The sequence below is a fragment of the Leptosomus discolor genome, chromosome 8 (assembly GCF_034619465.1).
Source record: "Leptosomus discolor isolate bLepDis1 chromosome 8, bLepDis1.hap2, whole genome shotgun sequence".
Taxonomy (NCBI): domain Eukaryota; kingdom Metazoa; phylum Chordata; class Aves; order Leptosomiformes; family Leptosomidae; genus Leptosomus; species Leptosomus discolor.
This window is the reverse complement of record NC_141398.1, coordinates 58,211,859-58,220,469: the sequence shown is the minus strand read 5'-3', so window position 1 is coordinate 58,220,469 and position 8,611 is coordinate 58,211,859.

Below are 8,611 nucleotides of genomic sequence, written 5' to 3'. Positions count from 1 at the left end.
GGATAATCCCAGCTCCATCCCTTCACCGGTGGGAAGGGGAGACACTTGAAGCTATTTGCCCAAAGAGCAGCTGTTAAAGTGGAGAACGGATATGAATAAAAGGGAAAGTAAAATTCCCAGCAAGCCAGATCGCAGAGGTCAGACATCAGCAAGAGCTATTTCGGAGGCCCCGCTCTGCCAATAGGCTCCAGCAGAGCAGCTGCCAGACTCCGTGAAAGCGGCTGTTTATGTGAAATGTCACCGTAACATCGAACAACCAAAATTCCTGCCGGTGAATGACGCACCGGGGTGTTCTCGGTGACGCATCGCTTCATGGCAGGCGGGAGCGTGGCCAGCGTTATGAGTTATGGCCGAGCACCCCTCCTCCCCTGGCCAGAAGATTAGGTGTTCCCACACACGGTTGGTAGCCGTCAGCACCGAGGGTTCAGAGACGTGGTCTCTTTGGCCATTGCTGGGTTTGAATGGCTTCGTTTAATCCCCATCCCCTCCCTGCCCCGTGGTGCTCCCGCTCCACCTGCCATTTCCAAACTCCTCCTCCCTTCCTCTCCCCCCTGGCCCGACTTCTCCGTCTAATCTTGCATGTCTTGGCTGGTTTTAGTTAGATCACAAGCTATTCAGGGAAGGAAATCTGTGCTGCTGCACAGCTCTGCAGCACCCCGTGCTCCTTAGGTGGGATCTAAGAGTCACTAGAGCAGAGCCAATCCATCGGGGCAAGAAGCACCCATACAGATGGTGCAAGCACAGCACCCTCTCTCCTAAGGGCTAAATTTTGGAAGAAAGCTTCACCGACACTAGGTGAGGATCTGTTAGAAGATATGTTGAAAGCATTCCTATGCAGCGTCAGGAAACAAACCCCAGCTTAGCAGGAATGATTCGAGAAGTTTCAGCTCAGTGACACAGGATTTGGACACACTCAGACCGGAGGAGCTGGAAACCACCCAAGGCAGGGAAGGGCCTTCCAGCTCCCAGCTGGAAACGCTACGCTCAAGCACCAAGTCCCAAACCCCTGCTCCCCAGACCCAGCACCGCAGCATCTGCGGAAGACGGTGGCAAGCACAAGGTGCTTTGCACAGGTGAGGACCCCCAAAGAGCTCCAAGTCCGTTAAGAAGCCGTGAAAACTTGTCGGCCGTCTACCCAAAAGAGGCAAAGTCCCTGTTTGAGGCTTCTTGCTTGTACTGTATTAAGGCAGATGAAAACCAGCTGCCCTCCACCTCTCTCCAGGCAGAGCATTAAGCCTTTGCCTCGGCAGAATAATGCAGGAACGTAATTTGCTCAGTTTAGGTAACGGCTTCTCATTATTTCCTGCTCTGCAGAGCAAGTCGAACACACACACCTTGTCCCCAGCTCCAGGCACACCTGAAAGACAGGACATTCGGGGGCGTCGGGACAAATATTGCTTTCACCTCATCCTCTCCTCAGCCCTGTTTGTTGGCATTTGCTGCCCCCCGCCCCCCCGCCTCAAGCAGGAGCCCAGCTTTCTAACCCGGCTACGGAGGGGTAGGGGAGGCAAAACGCGCTGTTGCTTTTGTAGACAGTCTGACCCAAATTCAAGGCACAATTCCTACTTTGAGGCACTTCCCTAAGAGTTTAAAAATAGATGCTCTGCCACAGCCGTTTACAATGTGGCCATTTAGCACAAGCCATTTTAACTGCAGCCTGCCCTGTAGGTAGAGCCGGCAGGAACAGACAGCTAATAGACGCTGCAGTTGTACCCCCTCATTTGGCCGGGCGCCCTTTGCTAAATAGGAGCCGGTATCCACCACCCATTTAAGGCAAACACTGAACTTACAGAAAGGGCAGCTTGAAAAAAAATCAGCTGTAACATCTGAAAGCCCAGAGGAGCTGCCCCACGCATGGCTACGCAGCGAAGCCAACACGTCTGGTTTCGTGATCCAGCCAAAACCCTGCAACAGATGGTGCATTATTCCTCGGGATGTTCTTCCCTGTATCCCATTTGCGAGCAAGGGGATACCAGCGCCGCTCTAAAATTAGGTCGCTTTGGCACTGTCGTCTTTGTCACTTGGGGTGTGCAGGTCCCTTCCTCTGCTTTGGCTTGAGGTGGGGAGCGCTGGGCATCCAAAGGGAGGATGAAGTGGTCAGAGAGAGGGACAGGGAGCAAAGGGCTCCTTGGCCAGTTTAATTGAAAGCAGCAGACGGATGCTCACATTTCGGAGCGTTCTCACCGATTTCAGCCAGCCATCCGTCTGCCTCTCTTAATATCCTGATGCCCAGGTGCAATGAAACACTCCGACACGTGCTAAAGCTCAGCCAGCCCAAGCGCCCTGCAGAGCTGGGGCGATGCCTCCGGGCTGCACCAGGAACTCCTCATCGGGGAAGATTGAAATCATATTGCCTTCGAGTTGGGATTTGACATTATTCAGAAAAAATTACCGCCTGACAGTCAGCTGAGGAAGTCTCTGCTGTTGTTTTCAAGGGTTCAAGAGGACCACTAGCACAGCCTCCCTTCAAACACATCAGGCCCTTCATACTGGTGCCAGGTAAACATCTGGGAGCGATCAGAAACGAGTGAGTCAGCAGAAACCGACTCCTTAATACTCTGTAAAGCCTGTCCAAACCGGGGACAAAGGGGAGGCCGCCTTCTGGGGTCTGAGGGAGTTAAAAAGCAGCACTGGACTTTGGAAAGGAGTATTTTTAGAAAGCTATTTCCCCAGCTAATGGACGGTGTCTGCGTTTCGCAGAAAGCAGAAGAGTTGGTAGCATTTGAAGCCTGGCGTGCAGCGCTGCCTGGTAAAGCCACATGCAGGCAGACTTCTGCACTTCATGATGTCCTCGTTTCACCTTATTGCTTACGGCTATTGATCTTTGACTGCCTCCCTGGTAAGGTGCACGAGTGGGTGTCTGCTCCTTGGTTATGGCTGATATTTGCAGCTAAAGCACCCCAGGACCTGCAGAGTTACACATGGAACAAGCTGACAAGGCAGGAAAATGCAGAAGTTAGATCAGGGTACCAGCAAAGCATCTAAACCAGCAAAGCAGAAGGGAGTTAACCTGGGATCAGCTTCTAACCTGTGCAAAGAAACCCAGTGATAAAGCCACAACATACTTAAGTCATTAAACCTCATTTAACTGAGGCGCACACGTTTCAAGCTTTGAAGAACTGTGTTGGCTTCCAAAGAAACGCAGGATGACAAGTTCCTCGACATGGGACGTAACGTTGTCTGCACAGAACACTCTATGCATTCAGCATCTTCAAGGCCACGGGCCAAAACATCTGGATCTTCCATTACAATCCACTCCCACAGAACTGAAGTGGGAGAGTTTCTACGCAAAACCACATGGAAAACCCACTGGTACCAGACGCAGCATGTGGCGACACTGAAATTCCTTTGAGGCAGGGCTTTAGAGCAGACTTGCACAAACACAGGCTAGCTGAGCCCGTGGGTAGTCAGCTATTAAGAGACTGCTACAGCATCCCTTGGATATTTTCTGTTTGTGTAGAAATGCACTCCTGTACTTGCAAACTCCTCCCATTCATTCAAGATTAATGTTTATGAATCTTGCATTAACCTCTGCAAAGTATATATAAGGGAGGCTCAGACAGTGGTGTGCTATTTTATACCATGCAGGCAACTTTTTGGAGAAGTTACTAAAATTGTACCTTCTTAATAGAGACATTTCTTGCACACACACAGACACACACACCCCCCCAAACCACATTTCAGAAGCAGGGACGAATGCGTACACTTACCTCGCCGAGTACTTCCAAGTCCCCAGGAAATTGTAGCTGCTCCAAGCCTGCTTGTGGAAAATAAATTATATATCTGAAATACTTTAACTAGGAGGAAGGGGAAAAGGATGAAATAAGCCTTAGGAGGTGCGAGGAATGCAAGGTCTCAGAGCTCAGCAGCTCGTACCAACTGCAGTCTCACAGAGCTCCCCAGTGGTATTTATGCTCTCCAGGCAAAGAGGACAACCCTGGATCATCCTGTTTGGCAGCGGGCCTGTAGTAATAAAAAAAAGAAGGAAAAGAAAAAAAAAAAAAAGGGGGGTGTGTGTGAAACCACAGGAAAAGGGGGCAGGAGCAAGGAGTGGAGGGCTGTCGCTTGGGGTCTGAGCAGTTTGAAGAGAGTCATTGGGGCTCAGCAAATTAGGATCATTGCCCCAAAGGCTGAAACACAACACCCGGGGAGGGGGGGGGGGAGGAGGAGGAGGAGGAGGAGGGGGAGGAGGAGTGCAGCCGGCTGAGCCTATAAAGGGGTTTGCTGTGCTTTCCCCAGCAGGCAGAGCCCGGCAGGTTCCCGGGGTGCGGGAGCATCTTCCCCGCAGCCAAGGGGGGGGGGGACACACACCGCGAAGTCTCGGTGAGGGGCTCCGGTGATGAGGGAGGGGGAATTCAAGAAAGGGGTTTTTCTGCGAGGGACTAAAGCCAGCTGGCTCCTCTCGGCTGCCAGGTCAGCCGCTTCCCGCTCCCCACGGGAAAATCCCCCAGCGAGTCCCGCTGCTCCAGGGCTGAGACAGCCCCGCTGGACCCCAGGGCAGAGCGGGGTCCCCCGGCCCGGCAGCGGGGCTGAGCTGGGCTCCAGCCCCCAGCAAACCCCCATAGCATCTTTTTCTTTTTTTCCCAGAGCTGGGTGTTTGCTGGGAAACAGGAGGTTTCTCACTCTCTGCGGTTCGCTCCCAAAGCTCTCCCAGCGCTGATGTTCCCCCCCCCCCCCGGTTCAGCCCCGCTGCTCCAGCACCAGGGCGGGAGTTACAGAGAATAAGGAAAATAACAAGTTAGTGAGACATCCAGGCAAGGCTCACCTCTTCCTCGGCGGGGCTGATGCTCAAAAAGCCCCGGCTTTCACATCGAGCTCCGTGCTGCATCCACTGTTGAAACAGTTTTAGTCACTGGGAAAGGAAATGATCGAGCAAAAAACAAGCTGAAAGTTCCTTCTTTCTATTTTCTTTTTTTTTTTTTTTTTTTTTTAAGTACCAAGAACAACTCAACCAGTATCATGAGTGACAGCAGTATCTTACAGCATCGCTGCTGCAGCAGCCACTGGCCCCCAGCAGGATGCCGGGCGCCCGGAGTGAGCAGGTCCAGGCATCACCACCCACGGGAGTTCCTCCGGGTCCTCATCCAGCAGCACCGTGGGGTCGGCACATCTGCTGGCACGTACCTGGGGTGACCCAGCGCCAGCCTGGGGTGTCCCCCTGCGGAGGGGGCACCAGCGATGGCCCAGCACAGGGGCAGGGGAACACCCCCCTCCTGGCTTTGGCGTAGCCACGCAAAGCGGCTATGATTTTTCCAAATCCACTAGTCCTCTCCCCAAAGTTCTCAGGAAAAAACTTCTTCCCTTCTTCTAAAGAGTCAATATTTATTTCTTTGTGCAAAACACCAACCACTTCTATTTACTGTTTACAAGAAGGGAGCTCACGAGATATCCTGCAGCTTGTTTAAACCCCAGCAGTGCTCAAAAAGCAGAATGACATTTATCAAATTTGTTCAACAGCGCGTGAGCAAAGCAGCAAATATTGGCAGCTGAGAGAGCAGCTCCGCTGAGCAAAGAAAACCACCCCTCCGAAGGCAGCTCGAAGACGGATCTGCTGATTTAATCTCTTATACCATTTTCCTCAGGATTTTTCGAGAAGTAGCAGATTGTCATCACTTGGGGTGTATCTTCATAGAATTGTAGAATACCAGGTTGGAAGGGACCTCAAGGATCATCTAGCCCTACTGTTTCTGGTCTGTGTCTTTTAAACAGAGTCAGAGCTGACATGGGGGGAGCCAGTCCTCACCAGTCAGTCCCAGTCCGGCAGCCTGGTACAGCCACAACACCCCTTCTGGCTGCTCTTCCCCCCTGGCCCCATTCTCCCAGCTGTATTTACAAAGAGTTTCTATTGACTTCAAAACAGGCTGTGCATGCGAACTGACAGCATGTGGTCCTTCATTCGGACCTGGCACTTCCACCCTGCTAAGAGTGACCCAGTGCAGTTTGGGCAGCTCGCTCCCCAAAAGGCTCCAGTGCTGCCACCAATGCTGGAGATTCAGAGACCACACAGAACTGGGTCGACAGGAGGCTCTGCCCCGCTTCACTTTAAAATCACTATGTCCTCCTTTTTTTTTTCTCTCTCCCCCCTCTGATTCACTCTGGATCAATGAGTTTGCTGTATTAGCAGAAGGCTTATTTCCTCAGCTGAAAGATGCCACAACCCCCGGTTTCCTAATTTCCCTGACCACCGAGGGCCCACAGTGGTGAACCACCGTGCCCCTGCACAGGCCGCCACCCCGACACCACGCAGCTCCACAGCCCTGAGTCACGTCCTCAGTAGGTGCTGTTCATTCCAATTACCAGAAACTTGAATTAACTCATTTTAAATCTCACATACCGAGGTACAAATGACTTCCAGATCTCAGAGAAATTCACTATTTTGTCATCTCCCCAAATGTTCCTATGGGAAATGAATCCCTGTAGGATGGTTTGGGCTGTCTGACTTCCCCATCAATCCTGCTGCTTTACAAAGATTTGATTTTTTTGATTTTTTTTTTTAATTTTTTTAAATACACCAGTATGGTTGTACTGTACAAGTCGTACACGGAGCACGGTTGCGCTTAGGGATGAGCACAGCCCGGAACGAAACATTTTATCCAGCTCCTTTTGTCTCGAGTCAGCAGTTTCAGGTCATACATCTCACCAAAGCCAAAACAATCAGAAGTTACTTTTAATCATTCCGCGTTATTACCGCCTTGATTATAACGTCTCCATTTCATATGTGGTAAAAGCCACATAAAGCAGGCTGCATATGTAAGTACATATTAGGAGAGAAGGCTTTTAATGTAATAGCCAACAAATAGGAAGAAACACAGATTTCACTATGCCCTCCTAATTGAACATGCAGACAGCATGTCTTGATTTTCAACTTCAGCTAAATTCCCTTTTATTCCCTGTTCAAAGAGCAGCTCAGTAAGAACAGCACCGAGCACGAGCAGGGGCAGAGCAGGGCGAGAGGCTCAACGCCGTCGTGCCGACCCCTGTCACAACCTGGTTTTGACTCCTGCTCCGGTACGAGGGGAATAATGGGGATGAAGCAAACCCGGTGGCAACGAGAAACGTGCAGAAACTTGGCTGTAATCATGGATGATGAGAGCGTAATGGAGAAGACCAGCAGCCCGTGAGCTACCCCTGACGGGCACCGGGCAAGCAGCAGCACAGCCATGCTCGTGTTCAGGGGAACCACCTCCTCGGCTTCGCTCTCTGCTCCCATTTCCCCTCCTGTCTGGGCTTTGTCTCTCCTGGAGGAGGACGCAGCGGGGTAGAGGTGGCCAACAAACCCCCGCTGTACCCTTCTGCGGGGACGAGATGAAGGTGCCCCAGTCACTTGGCCCTACGGCAGGATCCTGCCTTGGCATCACACGGGGGCTCCTCCAGCAGATGAATTAACAGCGTGGGGATCCTGAATCGCTGGAGCAAAAGCCAGGCATTTATAGATTTACTCCCAAACACAGCTAATGTTTGGCACTGGGAACCGCACTTATTCCTTCTTGCTACTCTCCTGTTTCGGGGCAGCCTGGACTGCGACCGCCTGGCTTCATCTGCAGCTTCTTTTCCTCCTCCTCATGATAAAGAACATTTCCCCACACATTAAATCTGCTGATGATATGCAAGAAAACAACTCCCCACCAAATTTCCCAAAGCCTGTGCTGTTTCATGAGTACCCAGGTAAAAATCGAGGCAAGACAAGGCAATAAGCGCACAAGCAGCAGCAATTTTAGAAAACTTTGGGGGCACCGCTGACCGCAGTAAGAGTAAGTGAAACTAAACACTACAAAACCCCTCACCTTGTTATTGCAGCTCACCACATTTCCTGGTTATATGGGCAGCAAGAGATGTAGAAACACAGTTTTCTAACACTAAAGTAACCAGTACAGAACTGCAGACTGAAACGGGTCAGAAATATGAACCCAAGACTCATTTTTAGAGACTTCTTCACTCTCAAGACGGAGCAGGTGAATTGCAAACACAAGCTCCGCAGCCATTACACCTGATTATTTGCCAACAGAAATTCTTTTCAAAACCCTTCGGGTCGTTAGAAATAGCCCGGAATAAACCCCCCAGTTGCGTGAATCTCCAAACATCTTGGGAACATCCGCTGCCTGTCCAAGGCGCTTTTCATTCCTGTCCGAAACAGGAGAGATTTATAGCAGATATATGACGATAAACCCCTTGCCAACAGCCCGGGAGCTCCCCGAAGTCCGGGTAGCAATTTTGGCAGCAGCTTTAGAGCTGTAACACCACGGAGCTGGCGTGTGCCGCCACTGCCCTCTGCCGCAGCACGTCCCCGGGCCCGTCCTGCCTCGGGAGTGACACCAGTTCGGGGGGGGGGGGGGGGGGGATATTGTGGAAAACAGGAGAGATTCATTAAAAACCACATGTCCTCCCCCTACCCCCAAATACCTCGTGCTTTTGATAATCTTTCTCCCCCACCGAAGCATCCCCCACGCAGACCTGGCTGACGGCGTAAGGTTTTTGTAAGGGTCTGCTGGCCTCGCACATCCCAAGTTTCTGGTTTTGAAAACTTTGGGTCTTAACGTGCGTATTTTTAAAAACCACTTCTTAAAACCTGGTTTAAACGTCAGTAAACAACCACCAGATTCACGGTGTATTG